Source organism: Leguminivora glycinivorella, chromosome 9, assembly GCF_023078275.1.
Source record: "Leguminivora glycinivorella isolate SPB_JAAS2020 chromosome 9, LegGlyc_1.1, whole genome shotgun sequence".
Taxonomy (NCBI): Eukaryota; Metazoa; Arthropoda; class Insecta; order Lepidoptera; family Tortricidae; genus Leguminivora; species Leguminivora glycinivorella.
The window spans coordinates 9,747,080-9,767,377 of record NC_062979.1 but is presented as its reverse complement, the minus strand read 5'-3'; the positions used below and the strand labels follow the sequence as shown (position 1 = coordinate 9,767,377).

Sequence of the window (20,298 nt, the reverse complement as noted above, 5' to 3'; positions counted from 1 at the left end):
TTTTTACATTGTCAGCATTTTTAACTCAATTTGTGTAAAAACTATAACGTCAACCAAATCTTGTCACTAGAAAAAGGCGGCAAATTTGAAAAACTAGCAACACTAATAGTTTTGAAAATCGGTGGAAATTCGCGTGTCAAGAAATCTCCAATCAAAAAGGGAAATGACTAGCACATACCTTTTTAATACATTATCTAATTCGTAAGGAAGGAGCTTGAAAAAAAAAAAATATCTGTGGCTGTTTAATTGCTGGTTTTTGTTCGTTTCATCAAGTTTGATGTACATTGTGCCAAAAAAGGCTATATAAGCGTGACTGAAATAATTTTAATACCACGTGTTAGATAATTTTCTGCCCTATCAAATGACATCAATATTCAAGGGTGGGGGTGGATATTGAGTAAAATTTGGACGAGGAATTCAACCCCCCTCCAAATGTCTCGTTGAGACATGTACTGACAAGAACTTGCAATTAGGCATAAAACCAGTAATTGTCAATGTGTGTGCATCAATCCTGATTGATGCGTCACCTTGATTACTGCTCTCATCGAATTGCCCCGGAAAAACTGAAGAAAAATGGATACCACCAAGGCTGAAGCTGGCCAAGCAGTTGCCCTGTTGCAAAATGGTCTTAGTCAGCGTGAAGTGGCTCGCCAACTCAACCTATCGAAATCATCAGTTCAACGTGTGTACCAGAGGTTCCTCAACGACTACATTCTCTCCAGAAGACCCGGATCAGGCAGACATCGCATCACTTCAGAGAGAGATGACCGATTCATCGTAACATCCTCGCTGCGAAACCGTCGACTGAATGCTGTTCAGCTTCAGCAGAAGCTACGAGACACCCGGAATGTGGTTGTTAGCAGATGGACCATCAGAAGACGACTGCTAGAGAAGGGATTGACAGCTCACAAACCTGCCAATGGCCCAAAGCTCACCCCAGACCACCGAACTGCACGACTTGCTTTCGCTCGGGAACATGAAAATTGGACCGTTCAGCAATGGAGGCCTGTGCTTTTTTCTGACGAGTGCAGGATCACTTTGTTCGGCAACGATGGGCGGACACAAGTCTACCGAAGACCTGGAGAGCGGTTTTCGCAATTCTGCATCGAAGAACGTGTCGCCTATGGAGGAGGATCAATAATGGTCTGGGGAGGAATTTCTTTGGAAGCGAAGACGGACATCGTTTTCATCACAGGGCCAGGTACCAGGCCAAATCCGGGTGGTTTGACTGCTCGTCGGTACATCGAGGAAATCTTGGATGAACACGTGATCCCATTCGCGGGATACATCGGCGACGAGTTCATCCTGATGCAAGATAACGCTCGACCACATACGGCCCGGATCACTAAGGAGTACCTGGAGGAGGTCGGCATCGAGGTTATGGATTGGCCAGCCCGAAGTCCAGACCTGAACCCGATCGACCACCTATGGGACGAGTTGAAAAGAAGAGTTCGGGCCAGAAATCCCGCCCCTGAAACCTTGCTGCAGTTGCGGCATGCGATTGAAGAAGAATGTTCGGCCATCCCTCAAGACGTCGTGGTGAAATTGATAAGGTCAATGAAAGACCGAATGATTGCTTGTCGTAAGACTAGAGGAGGCAATACACGTTATTGAAAAGCTGAAAATTGTTTTCATTTTTCCTTATTTTCCCTGCAACCCCACTTTTCCCGTTAGGCATAAGTTTAACTCCAGTACACATTTTTAGGTCAGCAACGTTCAAAGCCCTGAAAATCTGAAAATGTTGGGCAGAAACTTTTGAAAAGCATATGAATGTGTAAAGGAAAGCCGTAGCTTTCATTTGGTATATAACACATCGCGGTGTTGCTTACAGATTTTACAGAAATTGAAGAAATGTTAAAATTGCTGGGGTGGTCCGATTTCTTTGCACCCGAGTGTACTTAATAATTGTTCTAAGATATACTTTATACTCTTACAGTAATCATACGTACGTACCACTATATTAGTAGAGGCTGAGACACGACTTAAAAAAACAAATCTTAATATTTAAATGTCTCAAATGTAAGAGTCTAGAGCGGATGAAACCCTCGCCCCGCCATACCAGCACTGAAATGTCACTAGCCACACGACGCAATCAATTTCTTATTTGTGTTGTGCTTCGATAGTGCAGTCAATAGATTGCGTCAAAGGGCTGGAATGACTCTTACTCAATAACACGAGTTTTGCATCAAACATGGAAAGATATCGTGGTCCTAGATTCATCTAGGAAGAAGCTACTAAAGATAAATATTACATTTGTATTAGTACTAAACGATATTCTTAGCATTATTGTACTTACTTGGCTGGCGACCAAAATGAGTTTTGGTCTCCAACATAAGAGCACGCCACTTTGCTCGGTCTTGAGCGGAGGTCTACCTCCACTCTATCCGCCCAACGATATTTTGGGTGACCAGCTGGACGGTGTCCATTCAGTCTCCCCAAGTAAGCCCTTTTGACTGCCCGATCTTCCCCCATAGCAATAATGTACAGCTAACAAATATTAATACACGTCTAAAATTTGCTCTATATGTAATCATGTCTAGAGTTAATGTTTGAAGTTCGAATCAGGCAGATAGTCTTACATTGATAGCAGCTCGTTTAAACATTTTCTATATAATTCGCAACAAACTAGCATACAGAATTCCTAATCCTATTCAGAGATAGAAAGCAATTAATCAACGCCCAACAACATTCTTAATCCCCACAAGATACGAGAAATAGTCTTTAAATGTCTGAAAGATAGGTCTACAGTTGCAACCAATTGTCCCTTTTAACCGGTCGGTCTCATTAGCATGGCCCTCGATCTCCCGTTGCTATCTACCTTGGATTGATACATTGACGGTAAAGGTCTCTTTAGTAGTTCCAAGCGGGCTGTAATTAGGGCTGGCCGACTGACATGACCATTCAAGTTTGATAGATTGAGCAGTTTATACGGTTAGAAGAATTTTCGGCTTGCGTAATCGTTTGTTTTGGTCTGTGCTATTGTTGTTGAGTCGATATTTAAATTAGTTCGTTTAAAATGTTGAAATAGTTAATTGCGATTCGGCTCGTTCCCTATTCGACAAATTATCATCTTCGGTAAATCGTGTTCAAAACAAACCAAACAACAGATTACTAAGAGTTGGCCAATATAGAATATCAATGACCAATTTACTGACTCACACGATTTACAAAATCAAACACTATTAAAATCTCGAATACCTACAAGTTAGGATTTTACTGGTAGAGAGAGGGATTTCGCTGAAAAGCTATAAATTTTGGATTATTATCTACACAACAAGATTCTCACAATCACGGTCAGCTATCGCAACTTAACGAGGCACGATTGTTTTTCTCAGCTCTGAATAATATTGAGCATGAACGTAGTTAATCTGATGGCGATACTTTCGCCGGGCGGTCGGTACTGTTACTGTTAGCTGGACTTACAAATGAACGGTGTGATTATGGGCGCGGATCTAAGTCCGCGATAATTTAAATGTTCTCGCACACTACGGCCGCGATGCTGCGATTGCACCAGCGACTTCCTCTTATGGCTACGTTATATCTAAGGATTTTGAATAGAATTATGGACGGTGTTTACATGTGAAATATCACTGTTGCTTGCATTCAGAAATATATCTCTGGGTTTATAATAGTTAGCCAGATGTGTGCATGATTATATAATAAATATCAACGCTAAGTATTTGTTTCCTCAACGTTCGTTTGCGTGAGATATTTTAATCTCTCTATGGGAAAGCTTAAGCTGTTCTACTGATTGGCTTCCTAGCTTTGATAAAACTACCTGCTAATATACTATGCTGTTTAAGATAAGCCTACATTTACTATTCATTAAGCACTGGCTTTATGCGAACTCGCCTGAAATTCGTAATCTATTCATGCGCCTTGACATATTGCGCTTTCCTAGTTACTCCTGTATGTACATATTTATCATAATTTCATCGAAACTTGCAACTAAGCTAATACATAAGCAAGCACTTCAACGTAGTTTATGTATGTAGGTGTGTTTCAAACGGAATTCTTAGTCTAATCTGGATCTTCGGGGCCTCGAGCTTCTAAGAGAATGCATAATGTGGCGTGACGGGAGCTATTGTCCTGCTGAACCTTGTCTGCTCTTAATCTTATTTCAAATTTGCGACCTTGTAATGACATTGATAGGTATTCTTATTTTTTTATACAAAATATGATAACGATTAATTTACATCAAATCTTAAATTTTTGGTCAATTCGTGGGCTGTTTCCTACCCAATTTTCATCCGATAACAATATTTGGAAGGAATGAAATATGCACAAAACAGTAAATAACAAGGTTTAATTAACCCCAGACAGCGACAGAAACTCCTCTATCATAATTATAAACAAGATGAAATTACAGCGAACTAAAGTAAATTCAATTCTATTAGCGGGTGCAAGGAAAGTGGCCCGCCCGCCGCGATTTCGATGCACCGCCCGACTCCGACTGCGCTCCGCGATATGGATCTCACGTTTACCAACTAAATAGTGGATAAATTAGCTTGCCCAGTTAAATTAGCGCGGCTTGTTATCCCCGCTCGACTAGGCTTTATTGTAATTTTATATTTCCGGAATCGGTAATATCAGCATGTGTGCATTTAGTTCGATAACTTAGCAAAACTTTATGTAAAGTTCTTAGCCTTTTATTTCTTAAAAATGTGTCTGTCACAGAACTTAATTTAGATAGAAGAAACAAATTCATATATTTGTATAGGGGCCGAGCGTGTCAAATTTTGTACTGAAGTTGATTCTTGCCTGTAATTTTAAATATGTCTCAGGCTCTTGATTGTTCATAATTTTTGTGTTGTTGCAATTGAATATCACGTAACGAGGCATTTTTTATGTTTTGGTTGACTTCAACTTACAAAAATTGACGCCCGAAAGCTGCAAGCTGCGAGTAAAGACGGACAACTCAGTGGATTTCACTGAGTTCATTTGACACGCTAAGTAGATACGTTTGCTTGATCTATGGTATATATGACATCTGTGGTGTCTGTGTACATTGAGTAAATTTTACAATGGAAGAGAAAAGTAAAAGCGTGATATCGATACCCAGACAAAAGATTTTCTCACCTTCTCAAAGCTGCTTTGCAATGCCACGTTCCAACGCCCTTTGTGCGCTTGTCGTGCGTTTGTCTGCTTCAGAATGGCTGCCTCTCTTCGCGGAAGCGAGATCCATTGAGCCTGATTGCCGCAGACACGGCCAAGGTTCAATCTATAGCGAGATCACCTATTGTCACTATTACAGAAGCCAATTATTTAAGATTTTCCATTAAACTCTTCCATATAAACTCTTTGTCAAGTTTAGTTTCAAGACCCTTTGCCATGTTCAGTGCTATCGCTTATAAACACGCAGAACGGACTAGTAATCGATCTAATGTGATCAAAAGTATAAGACAATTTTACCTACAGCTTTTATATCGGATGAGAAAGTTGAAAAACACATCTCAATCATCTTAAGTACGCACATAAGAGTCCCTTCGCGCCTACATATTGAATTATTATAACACGATTTTTTTATTGAAAAACTCGTGATGGATCGTCGTAAAAATCTATGATTGATTTGTGCTGTATTACTCGAAGCTTTCATACATAACAGTCTTTTTCGCCGGTTTTGGCGTTCGCGGCTTTCCGCGCCCCTTCAATCGCTATGATTGATTGCCTGTTGGCAAACTTCATATGTTTGGAAGATAATTTTGTATTTCAGCCGTAAACAGATTACGCTTGAAAAGAATCATCGCTTTCCTCGAGTTCCCCTGGTACACTTTAGTCCGTAGCACTCACCGTGACAACGCATTTTCGTCGCTTGATTACACATGTGTGTACCCTAACGTTCCCGCCCGTTTGCACACATTTTGTAAACAAGAATGAAACGTAACACTGAATGCTTACCCGATACCGACACGGCTTTAAATAGCCACAATGATTTATAGTATCTATTCAATTAAATACCAATATTAGCAAATCAAATTGAATAAACAATTCATAACGATAATTCCACAAAACCGGGCTGGACTATTCACGCGAGAAATGAAAGTGGTTAGTGTTTGCTTGCAAATTGTATCAACGCTATTTTATTATATTCTTGTGTCGGTTTATGGCATTTTACAGCATGTTAACTCTTAATGCGAGCTTTATAAAACGTGCCTGCGCTCGGTCAGTCAGTAGCTCGTTAGAGATTGACTATCACACGCTATCGAGATTGCGAGCAAATTGATTTGCGCACGCGCACCTCAACGTATCGCCCTACAACGCCGACGCTGATCGAATATAGGCTGAGCGGCTGATTGGCCGAGGAATGCTTTGAGTTATTGAGAACTTTAGCTAGATTAATGTCACCAAAGAGAGGAATGTTACCGACCCCACATTAATCATGCTTATAAAGTTGTGATTTAGTACTCATATCTTACAACAATGGCTTTCACAATCAAAAGCGAGTTGACTCAGTGCCTTTGTACTACCACGTATTACGCAGTGATAACCGTCAGTTTCTCGGTTGCGTCACAAACTGTCGCATTGTTTAGGCACGAACTTAATTCAGAATATTCGATGTCATAGACCGCAATTACGGCCGGTAACGACTTCCCACGGCTAGGATGGCGTGCCCGCGAAACTGGAGCGTACGGTGACACACTGAGCTCTCGGCGAACGTAATGCCGGCAATTTAACATCACACGCCACCAGCATCGGTGGCTTCTCGCGGCTCCCGCCTAGAGAGCCGTCTGCGCGAGCCCCGTCGACACTCGAGTGTCTATGAGGCCTGGTTGTTGATCCCATGTTTCTAAAGCTGTTGCGGTTTCATAACGCTGGCATTTACGTTGCAAGCAAAGTCATCGTATACGGTATGGTAAAGTACTAGAACCTATTTACAACAGATTTTTTCCCCGTGTTTGTATTATAATCAGCCGTCATAGTAAGGTTAACCAAATTTTCTGCAATTCAAGACTTTGATATTTATGGAGTCACTGTAATTCTAATAAATAATTTATATAAAGTATTAAGCAATCCATAATTTGTGATTGAAATTCCTACGCGTTGGGACTAACAACATGATATAACTTAGGTACTGACCGTAATCTGAACACGTATTCTAGTAATTGTTGGATAATAACATGAAAATGAAGTATCTATTTCACAAAACCTATTTGCTGCCAGCCAAATTACATATGGCCCGTCATACATAACCGAAAGATTGTGTTATTTCGTATTCTTAAATCTCTTTATAATAGTTGTGTTTTTGAACTCTTGATTTGGCAGTGATTGCGACATAATAACACCGTCTATTTGGATGTAGCAGTAGCGGTGACTGTCTCTGCCCAACGAGTCAATCACAACTAGAAGTAGCCGAGCGCTAATTTAGGTCGAGCCGTGACTTGATTTGCATGTAGGGCGGCCCGGCTGTAGGCTATCAAACGACTTGTTTTATGTGTCTATTCACAGATTTTACTTAAACTCTCCTGGTGCATGGACCAGATTTTCCAACCATTAAACATCAAGAATGTTGCCTACTTAATATTGTCTGTTAATTGTCCATAGAACGACATTTACTGTAATGTTTATGACGTTGTCGTCGAGTATATTACTTCGAAAAACTAGTTTATTCCATTAAATTTATTAACAACATCTAGTTTAACCTAACCACAAAATTAAAATTTTGAAAAAACCCCCGACCGCGACATAGTAGACCGATTTTAATGAAACATGGCTAAGAACACTCCCGAGTCTCCCGACTAACTCAGTTTTCAGACAAGAAACTAAATCTAAATCGGTTCACCCGTTTGGGAGCTACGATGCCACAGACAGACAGATATACAGACAGAGAGACAGACAGACAGACAGACAGACAGACAGACAGACAGACAGACAGACAGACAGACAGACAGACAGTCGTTTTTGCCTCGGGGGTTAAAAATAGGTTTGCAAATAATTTTTGCTTCTATCTCTTTTTTTACTCTAATCGCGATCATACGAGTAGTTATTCAGATTGATGTTGGAGTGCCTGTTATTATAATTATGTACCTAGAGTATAATTATCAGGCTAGGGTACGCTATCCTATGATAGCAAGTATCAGTGATAAACATCGCATGCAAAGCTTTTAGAATTCCTCGCCATATGCGATACTCGTATTGCTCACAAGCAATTAAAATTGCAACAGCTATGGCAGAATGACGCTTCTATTACTTGTGGTGACTAAGCGAACATTCTACGTGAGGCTGCGAGCACGCAGATAGTGATTCTGCACGTCAAAACATGGTATTGACAGCAATACATTAGGAACTATCGAACGATCGCGCCTCGACCTGGGCGTCGTAATTTTTCACTGTCAGAGCAGAGACCAAACGTCCTCGTCATCGCGTCGACTGGTGACTATCGAAAAATTTTAATCCCATTTTGCCTACACGAGGGTTACATGAAATGTTGTGGCAGGCATGTTTACACGTTTCAGGGACCGTATTATTCAATCTTGTTTTCTGTTGTTTAGCGCTGTCTTACATATCAATCACAATTTTATTACCGGTGTTTAGTCTGATACTTTAGTGTCTTGTTTTACATGAGTTATGATTTTAGTCGTGTCCCTTACCGGTTCCAAGCTTCGAATTAGAAAATCTTTCGCAACTGGTTGTAAAACCCTGAATAGGCGTAGTAAGTCGTGCAGTTTGTTGATCTGGTTTGTTCAGGGTGCCTGTCATGGCATAGGAATCCGTTCCCTAGTATTGTTGGTGAAACAGCCGCGCAGCGATGTTGCGATAAAGCTGGATATAATCGGGTTAGGCACGCTGTCGCTCACCGGACTAAGTACTAATTGCCATGGTTATGTGTTATGAGGACCGGCTAATGGCCGCTAAAATATCGCCTGCATTTGCGCAACACTTAGGTAATAACGTGATCTATAGATTGACACAACGATAACATTGTCTGCCTTGTCATATACCCTTTGAACAGTTGTGATACAATGCGATAATTATTATATGTCGAACGATGATCATTAGGCTTACTTAGGCCGATTTATATAACGAGAAAATGAAAGTGAGAGATTATATCGCTTTGCTTTTGACTTAACAGGGGCGTTAAGTGTTACGTCACTGGTAATTTACAGATATATTATTATGGTAGGTATGTTGTAATAATCATGACAACATCTGGGAAAATGAATCTTGTTCACGAATTGATCGTCAATTTTCCGAATAAAATCTATAGCCAGTGTCAAAGCCTACTTGATGCCCTTAGTCCGAGCACTAAAATTTACATATCCATTACGTTTGCTCCAGATTCTGCATTGAGTTGCGACACAAGTCTAGCTTCTAGCTTATGCGTTTCGGTGCAATTCACGTCTATGTTCGGATTTAACGCTAATCGTAGTTTATTCTGAACTATTATTGGCGTAGCGCGTAGTTTCACGCCAAATTACATCGTTATCCGACCGCCGCTAATAGAATATTGATAAGATTTATTCTTATTGCGGTAGTTTAACGTATGACTGAATTTGCTGTTGAATTTCTGTAACGCAATTTATATTTAAATGTATATGTCGGTGGCCGATCGTAAGACCCGGCAGAATCTAAAGTTTCGTATAGTGTTTTGACAATTAATTGCTCAAAACAATTGAACCCAATAGATTGGCAAGATAGATTCGTAGGGTGATTCGGATGCCTGAAAAATATAATAGGCTACCTGGAACTAGGAGCTCCGGCGATTCAGGGAACGAGAAAATGGTTTACATGTTGTAACTACGATATACCTATTAATACAATTGACAAAATTCAAAGTAAATTTATCAGGAGAATGAAATATAAATTTAAATCTTTTCGCACTGATGATTTAGAGTCCCTACAAACACGTCGTGAAATTCGTGATCAGATGTTCTTATTCAAAATTCTACATGGCCTTATTGATTCACCTGATCTTTTATCTAAAATTTCTATTCGATGTCCCGATAGGCGAACACGCTCCACTAACCTCTTTTCTATTCATTTTGGGCGTACTACAAATGCAAGCAATAGATTCTTAGCTAGAACTTGTAGTACTTATAATGAGAAATTTTCTGATATTGACATTTTCCATTTATCATTAGCACAATTTGTTTCTGCAATAAAACGTAAAGATAAAAATTTAAATTATGTCTTTAGTAAGTACTTATTTCCTAAAGTTAACAATATAGTTTTCTATAATTTTATTGTAGATACTTGAGTTTTGTATGTGCTAAATTTAAATTGTTACAACGTCAACTTCTGAGCAACATAACTGTTATTATTCATTAGTGGAAGCTGTGTGGCATGTGAATGTGTAATCTGATTTTACTATAGTATGTATTGTTTTGCCTGTTTGTTTCCCAAAGGTGAAAAAAAAAACCTGCCTATGAATTTTGCGATCCGTATCATACGATCGGCTGACGACATATATTTAAACACAGTCGCATTGCAGAAAATAGATTTGAAATTTTAATAGTATCATCACATTTGCTGTTTAAAGGTCTCATTGCGTCTACGTATACTGAAGCATAATGTTCTATTTTATTCCCAAGGGAGTAATGGATTTAGTTTTAAAAATTAATACAATCTGTACAATACTTCAGGCAAAGGTTGTATCAATCAGCCAAGGATTTTTGTTGCACAACCAAAATTTGACTATTAAGCTATAAAAGATAATATTATACGGTATGAAAAATGCATTTTATTTATGTTTTACAATTATTTCAGTGTATTTTGTATTTATTTCGTAAATTTAACTCAGATAAATCGTTATAATTTACAATCTGACAATATGCTCTCTCCTCGTGCTTGACCGCATGCATACGCGAGGCACCCACCGTTGCCTAGCAACGGAGAGTACAACAGATCAAAATATTGAAATGAATGAAAAATAAGATTAAATAATTTATATGCTTTTTTGAACATTGCATTTATGTACCTAGACATAAACCCTGAATTGGGCACGACGATGAGTTGGATTAATCTAATGTTGACGAAATGATGTCTGATTTTTTTGACGTCTGCATTTTGATCTCAGTTTGTAATAATAATAATTTATTTCTTAGGCATATTACAACTGAAATCAAAATGCAGACTTCAAAAAACCCGAAGAATGTAATTTCAGTCTTAAGATATTTTTAGCTGAAGAAACTTTATCCCACGTCGAGGTCATTGATAAATTTGGGCCACATTTTCACCATTTACAGTTTGAATCCAATTATCATTTCTTAGTGGTACGACATGTTATAGTACATTGTGCAACAAGAGAGGTAAGGGGGGTCATTAAATACGAATGTAGTGATATATTCACGACAGCCGCAGGCTGGAGTGAATATACATAGACACGAGTATTTAATATCCTTACCTCCTGAGTTACACACAATGTTTTTCATCACATTTGAGAGAAAAATACAGAGGAAAAAGTCATAAGGCAAAACCTTCAACGCAACTGTAGCGTTGCGCGACCAGTAGTGTATCTTCATCTATATCAGATTATTCATATTAAATACATTGTTATTGATAACAAACACTTTTTGAACGAAAACAAACAATATCGATCTGGACAATATCCAACATCTTAGCGCTACAAGTAGCCAACCATACGTGAACACGTGACCCTATGTTGAAAACGAAACTGTGTTTGGTTCTGCATGACATTTACTCGTGCGCTTAGACTATCACGTTCGTTTCGGTTTCCTTTCGATGGTACTCGGAATAACTCGCTATAAAGAGACGGCATGGTATTTGCTCGTTTGTTTTCAATTCCCTCTTGCGCTATGTAAATCTGACCTTTTATTTTGTAATGCAGTTGAACGTTGTAATGTAATGAAGTTATATTTGTACTATAAGGCACGTGCTCAATATCGATAATCGTAAACGCTGCTGTGCCGCGATATCGATTAAGTCTCGTAACGACTTTGATTATTAAGTTAAGCGGGGCGGCAACTAGTACAATCAGCTTCAGAGAAAAGGAATGTAGTATATTTGTATGCAAAGGCGCTAAGCTTATTGCTATTGAGCATTGCTGACTGTACATGCGGGTTTTATTTTCTGGTGTATGCTTGGTTTTTTGTGTAGTGAGTGTAGCTTGTTTTGTGTAGTTAGTGCGTATATGTGTAGCTTTTGTTTTGCCTAGTGTTTTGACTTTTGATACATAATAAGTTAATGAACTTAACTTCTAATACATACTTATCGCTATTATTTGTTCCTGTTACCCAGTACAAATATTACTACGTTTTGCAAACTTAATATGGTTAACATGCGGTTTCATAACATTAAATGTGTGAATTAAGTTACTTGCAAATTAAGAATGCTTTAAATAACCTAAAATTATCTGAAGGATGATACTCGTACTAGCAAGTTTTCATCTCTAAAAGTAAAAAAATAGGCTGTAATCAAATAATACCTTCCACGATTATTTTATAGTTATTTCCTTCGCAAATTATTAATATGCTATTAATTTACACATCCATTCTACCTACATTCAATTCATGGAATATTATCGCCTCAAATGGAGGATGATTTCTCTAAAGCACATCTTTTACATTTATGCAATATTAATTTCCTTTCCGTTCTCGTACCACCATACTTACTTACTGCGTGCTAGTTATCTCGAGAAATAAATCAAAACCAACCTGTGCCTAACGAGGAATGCGTTAGTTTTATTACTCTACTTATTAATCATATTTTTATATGCAGTCGATGCAAAAAGAGCACGTTATCTGAGCGCGGCTAGTAGTTGGTGAGGCGAGCCCGGTGCGCGCCGAGGCCTCGGCGAGCGCAAGCGGGAGTGCGGCCCGTATATGACGACGGCGACCAACTCTGCCGAGTGCCCCGAGTAAGCATCCAACTGATTAAGGCACACAATCAGGTCTGTAGTTCAGCCGAGCCTGCCCTTTGAATTTACGATGTGCCCGACCGACGCTTATCGCATGCGAATGATCTGCCCACGGCGTACGGACCGCTCCGCACACATATTTTATTTTATTCTCGCTACCGTGATGTAATGAGCTGATAAATGGGAGAAAACCACCAATTAGTGTCGATGAATTTATTGTTTCTACTTAAAACGTAGGAGGGCCACATACTTACTGATAAATCGTAAATTGCGTTTTTAAATTTGTTACCCTTTGGGATTTAAATCAACAATTAGATTATTGTAATTACACGGATTGTCAATTAAGGATATCTGTATGGAGATTAATGTTCCACCGAGGGTTATAATTTATTCGATTCTTGCCCCGAATCTCCGAATGTGGCATGCATAATAAAATTTAATTTTATCGGAGATGTGGAAAACTTTATCACACAAATTTCAATGTTTCGGAATGAATAGAGCATAAGCATTCATAACCTTTGTGTTCTCGTTAAAACGTGAAACATAGGGAATAGTTTAGTAACAGGCTGTTTATGCATAGGCAAGTTTGGTGCTCGTTTGTGTTGTGATGCATGCAAATCCGCTCCACTTGAGTCACTCGAATGTGCCTAGACAATAGTGTATGAGCGCTCCGGTGCTACGCCTAACCATTCGTAGCCTAGCTGTGAGGCCGGCTATACAGATGCGTTGATGCCTTGTGAATTCCTAGGCTGTTTTCTGAGGATCAATCCTTTGTTTGAATGTCGACATTCAGTCCGATAGTTATAGCAAAAAGAGGATCAAGTATTATAGAGAGTTACTGTCAAAGTAAAATGTGTCATCACAGTGCATATTAGACTGCCATCTCTCGACACAGGCTTAAATAAAACTTTTGAACCTCAGTTTTGACAATTTGGCCCATGTTCTTAGCTTGATATGTATTAAACTGTCAAACATTAATATTAGCGCCATCTAGCCGAGCGTCCCCCAAAGGTGTAACATATAGGCCATCTATATAGGCCTCCGTACCTTTTCCTATATGGTCCTGAGGTACGTTTTTTTCTTAGACTGTAGCTGTCTATACGGAGTTACGTATGTCTTTGGTTATAGTATATAGGACCGAATTTGACTTAAAAATGCTCTGCTTAATGTTTATATTTTAAAGTTTGTTCACAGCGCAATATAGGTACATATTACAATAATAGCCATTAAATTGTATGATATTCTGCAAGTAGGCCTCAAGGGATTCTTCACAAATCTATGCACTTGTATTTCCAAATACTATGTAGGGTGCATTGGGGAAGCACAGAAATGCTCGGGTAATTTCGAAAGGGGAATCTTGATATGATGGAAATAATAGTGATTTTTATGTCACTTTCGAAATAAGACGACTTTCGAAAGTACCTCAATGCACCTTAACCTATATGATAGGAGAAGTACCTACATAATATATTAAATATGTTGAAAAAACATTATCAAACTTTGTACCCAAACGCAACCCTTTAGGTATATCTATATATAGATCAACATTATGATAATATTGAACATGATATTACATGCAATTTTTTGTTTCAGGTAAGAATTTATTGCTTAAACTGGATTTCAAAATTGTAGTAGTAAGTAGGTGCATTTAAATATCTCCAGCAACGTTTAAAGTGCCAAACTTTGTTCTTCTTCTAACTTCTTGTCGGTGGAGCAATCTCCAACTCGTCCGGTCCTCTGCCAACTCCTTCACCTTCTGTTATGATACGACCTGAACCTTTTCTTTAATTTGGGTGACATAGTTTCGCCTAGGTCTTCCTCTTCCCCTCTTTCCTTCTACTTTTCCTTCTACGATGTTTTTGTTTGAGGAACAGGGGGGCGATTTTTGAATCTCGCATATGGGATTTTGTCACTAAAATACCGAAATAAAACTATGGAAACGGATTAAATCAGGCATGTGAGGCATTTGTGTTGTATGGTGTTGGACATTTGCAGTTTGTTCTTTGTCAATTTTGTGTAGATTAATTGGTTAATTATTTTTTAACATAGTAATGGTAATTTTTTTGAATATTGTATAACTAGCTTTATAAATAGTGTGTGAACCTGCCTTAGAAATCTATATTATTTGGGGTCATGGTTCGTTAATATTTCTTGTATGTCTTGTAATTTTTCCTTAGTCACCCGTTGACCACGAACGCTGTATCTAGTTCGAAACGTCGGCATGTATTTTAAATTCATTATACGCGATTTAATCCGTTTCCATAGTTTTATTTCATGAGTAACTATCGCGGTAACCGAAGACAATATTACTAAAATACCGGTTGAAAACGGTGACTTGCTTATTATTTTCAGTGACAATTTTCTGAATTCGAACGCGTGAGACTCAAAAATCGGCCCACTGGTCGTGTCGTAGCAGATGTCCAACTAGTACGCCTCTTCCGTTTTCTATTGTCTTCCTGTCTAGAGCTTTAATAATTTAAAATTTTGCGTCCATTTTATCTGCATAACTAGTACTATAGACTAAAATCCAAGCTTTTTTTATTTTAATCCCATGTGAAACACGTAACTTTAGTAATATTAATAACGTTGTGATGTGTAGGGCAAGTACTTTATATTCTCCTGTAAGAAATAAATTTGTTAGGAGTTCCATTTATCTGGTGTATCCTGCATTGAAACAGCAATGTCTACCAGATAGGTACACAATACATGCCGACAATTCACTAGCGTTGGCACTGAATTAAATTAGGGCTACATCGAGCAAGTTGCTTGGAAACAGTGAACCAACACAGTTATACTGCAATAACATCTTTACTACATCATGTTTATTAAGTCAATAGCACACGCACTTAGACCAAATATCTTGTGTTTTGCTGGCGAAAATGTGTCGCATAGAATTGCTAATGTCAAACTAACAATAACATTAGACGACTCTACACCTACGTGTAGACCTTATATTTACAGCTGAAGACGTTAGACGGGGCTAACTATAAATTGCCATAAAAACACTTTTATGCTTTTCTTTGCTCATTAATTGAAGCCGAAAGATATGGGCTAGCGTCATTTTAAACAGAATTATAAGTCACTAGCTTTTTACCGCGGCTTCGCTCGCGTTAGAAAGAGACAAAAAGTAGCCTATGTCACTCTCCATCCCTTCAACTGTCTCCACTTTAAAAATTACGTCAATCCGTCGCTCCGTTTTGCCGTGAAAGACGGACAAACAAACAGACACACAAACTTTCCCATTTATAATATTAGTATGGATTCCTACTGCTATGTACAATCAACGTGGTTTTGGAATTTATGTTAAGACAAAGTAGGTCGCAAATTATTTGTCTTTTAATATACTCCTATAGTTTAATTCCGGAGGTCGCGGGTTCGAATCCCGGCTCGTACCAATGAGTTTTTCGGAACTTGTGTACGAAATGTCGTTTGATATTTGCCGGTCGTTTTTCGGTGAAGGAAAACATCGTGAGGAAACCGGACTAATCCCAATAATCCCTTCGGGTTGGAAGGTCAAATGGCAGTCGCTTTCGTAAAACTAGTGTGTACGCCAAATCTTGGGATTAGTTGTCAAAGCGGACCCCAGGCTCTCACGAGCCGTTGTGAATGCCGGGATAACGCAAGGAGGATGATGATAGTTTAATAACTTTGATCTTATCCGAAATTTTGTATGGTTACACTAGTCGGCCAATTCAAACGACACGACACTCATCATAACTATAATTTGAATAATATTATTGAGTCGTCTAACGTTGAAATAAAATGATTTTGTCACTTTCATTAATATGCAGATTAAATTAGTAACACTAATGTCATCACTGGATCGCTGGACCGATTATGCTCGTATGGGAAGACCGTAGAGCCTAGTCGTATAGGCGTAAATTATGTGAAAACCAGCCTTGCTGCAGTAATAAAATGTATCGCTGAAAAACTCAATCATCTGTACAGTCAGCAGCAGATATACCTGAGCGGGCAGGGTGTCCAAGAAAACCTATACTCTTCAACCGTCACAAAAATAGTGACTTCTAAGTTGTCATTTTCACGTAGGCTTTCAGTTCGTCACATATATCTTAACACCTGAGTTTTTCTTTAACACATACACTCTTCTTTAATCACAATGACAATAACGGTTAGAATGTCAGTGGTAACCATAGAAATAGGATAGGTCTGTGGTGGTAACTAAGCAGTCGAATATAAGCCGCTGTCATTAATACCTACACGCCCTGTCAATCACGCACGTCAGCAGCCAGGGTGCCACCAGTTGCTAAGCAGTTGTTATTTCAGTGGTAACTAAGCATCAACATTTTATGTGATTAACCAAAAAATACTGCAGCCGTTTATTAGCTGCTGCGGTATGCTAGCGAGTTGATGAAATAATTTTAATTGAGCGTAGTGCGTGTATATTGCGTAATATAATTATTTATTTATTTTCGAGCTCGTGGACGATAGCCTACTTGCTTATGCTCCAACTTAATTTAAAAAAAATCCCAAAATGTCAAAATTGACAAATTATATGATAAATATTTTTACGTATTATTTTACAATTTTCATCAATCGCCGTATTCTTTAATAAAAACGGTTCACAATAGTTATTGTGCTGTAAATAGCAATATTTCGAATATTTATTTATTTATTGCTTTCCAGAAGTTAGTTGAAAATTGCAGGAAATCAAGAAATAGATAGTTGCAGTCAAAAGAAAGTAAGGACAAAGCCTTATTTAAGTAATGTATTTTATAGTAATCTAAATCAAAATGCAATTTGAATTATCTCTTTTCGTTTCTGTTTCAGTATTGATAGCTCGCCAAGGCACCGAAAACTAAATGCAGTGATAATTTTATTGGTGACAAAAAGTGAAAGGAATAGTTCCCGTCATAGTTATCAACAAACAATATTTCCTATAATCTTCACAAAACATTAAACTATTTGCCATAATGCATACTTTGCAATTGGCAGGAGGTACCAATGCTTAGCATGATAATCAAGAAACTTTTCAAAGAATTTGATGAATAAAATTGGCCTATAAATTTATTGTTTTATTCCCCATTAAGAATATACGATACTTTAAAAAATCCAAGCTGAGTGTGGGATTAAGTAATGCTCGATAAATTAGCCGTAAATCGTTTGACAACTTTTGTCTCATTCTGATCATAGTGCCATCTGAATCTGTCGTGCTGATATATATGTAAGGTACAGCGGGGCAAATTTCGACTGGGGGCAATTGTAACTGATCCATTTTTTTATTATTACACTATGATGTTGAGCTCTACATGTATCCACTTGTTAAGAATCTCATAACTTCACAAATTATTGATATAATTATTGTAAGGCAGTGTTAAATATCTCATAATTTTACCCAAAGATTGATATATTGTTGTAAGTTGGCTACCCGAACGGCGGGCTGTCAGTTAGTTTTTTCGCGTGAATAAGTGAACTTTGTTTCTGTGACGCTTCGTAAAATAATAATAAATAGCACGAAGAACCCGCTTTGGAGTATTAATTATTATGTCGGTAAAACACTGAAGACGCCTACCATATAATAACCGATGGACACTCTATTTAATAATGCAAACATTGTAAAACATGGACCAGTTACATTAACCCCTCAGTCGAGATTTGTCCCGCTGTACCTTAGCTGTTTGTGGTAAAATATTTTTAAACTAATAAAAATAAAATGAAAATGAAAATGAAATATTTATTTTTCAAGTATTTTTCAATAAAATAATCTGAAAGTAATACTTCCGTCTTAGTGCGTTTTCACATTATCCGATCCGATATCGAATGTAGGACCGATACCGATATATTTCAGCCGTATACTTAAGCCATACATCTGATATCGGTAATATTTTAAGTAGCATATTTTGCCTATGCTGTAATGTAATGTACGTTCAAGATAATTTATAATTATCGTTAAAACTTATGCAAAAAAAAAACTCAAAACAAATAAAAAAACGAAATAAAAATAAAATCCAAAAAAACTATTATCTTTACGCGTGTCTCCGCCGAGACTTGAACCAGTGACCTCAGGATTGAAAAGCAAACGAACTTTAAATGAGGCCATAACGTGCCTTGACAACTGTCCCGAAATTCGGCATCATTTAGCTTTCTCTATGTGTCAGGCGTTTCGATGTTCATGCTGAAAAGTAAATTAAATACTTACGTTAGTAAATTGCACCTGTAAAATTATTGAAGAGAAAAACGTGAGACGGATGTATGGGATGACAAGACTGCACTGCTTTCGATGGCTGTCAAAACGCTTGCCCGGAACTATTCATTCAATATTTGGCCATATTTGTATGCGCTAAACGTTTATTTTTCCAGATTGTTCAGGTATATTTGACACGTAAACCGCTTAGATACCAATGGTTTTTTGACAGCTCAGGTAAGAATGACTTGTTGTAAGTATAGCAATTAATGAATAGCGACTGTTAAGATATTTGTGCCATGCTGAGCGCTCACAAATAAATGCTACCATGACAGTCAACAACTTTTTGACAATTTAAACGCTAACCGCTCTTTGAGCACCCTGGGTGTATAGCAACTTCTGCTGCTGACTGTACCTTACCTATTCATAATTGCTGCTAATTTCATAAACGTAGCTCAACCCTTGCCCTAAATGCACAGTGTAAGAAGCAGCGTACATTACAATAATATTTTGTATGCATAAGTAACTGGATAAAATCAACTTGTTCATATAAATTATTTTAATTGTTAGACTAATCTATTTTATAATAAGCCATTTAAATTACCGCAGTCAATTAATCTTCAAAACGAATATTTATGACAAAACGTTCGAATGTTGGCGAATTTTAGTGTGGAATATATTCATCCCAGAGTCAGAACCCAAATTGTTATACCACATGTATTAACTAATTATTTATTTAATTTTATAATTGCGTGTATATTAAAATCATTTAATAGTAACTTTTTTATGTATTAACTGGCAGTTATTGACAGTATTCTAAACCAGTCACAGTATATTTTAAAAAATATATTGTGCTGCAAGAATTATCAAGTAATTAATTCACGTTACTCTCCTTTACCGTCGTTGTACAAACAGTATAAATATGTTATTCTGTTTCGTTTCATTACTCCTAGCTGCGCATATTAACTAATTTCGCGCAAAAAGAAAATATCCTGCATTGAAGGGTTAAATACTTTCTAAGATACCATAATACAACTCAATAATTTATGTCTATAGGTTGTAGTCCGTCAGCTATAATTTTGCATTAGTTACAATGATTTACAGCTGTTTTATTTGTAAAGGTAACGATGGTTCCCTTACCATTAGTTAAGCCTAAACACTAATCTTTTATTTTTTTGATGAAGGCATAAATAACATTGCCATTGATTTGGATAATTTCATATTTAAAATACTATTACTAGTTTTTTTTGTAGGTTTACGGGATGTGTTGTTAAAGTGTTAATTTAGCTTTTGCCCGCGATTTTTCTGCGTGGAATTACTAATTTGGATAGCACTTGATAAA

General features: G+C 37.7%; 1 protein-coding gene and 1 long non-coding RNA gene across 2 annotated transcripts in view; both read left to right on the top strand.

Moving 5' to 3' along the window:
- The window catches only part of LOC125229312 (lysine-specific histone demethylase 1A), a 410,072-nt gene that overhangs the window by 104,343 nt on the left and 285,431 nt on the right, over positions 1 to 20,298 (top strand). The window lies entirely within an intron of this gene.
- Positions 17,357 to 17,838, top strand: LOC125229319. Its single transcript, XR_007177388.1, has 2 exons — positions 17,357 to 17,513; positions 17,603 to 17,838. It is a non-coding gene; the product is annotated as an uncharacterized LOC125229319 (long non-coding RNA).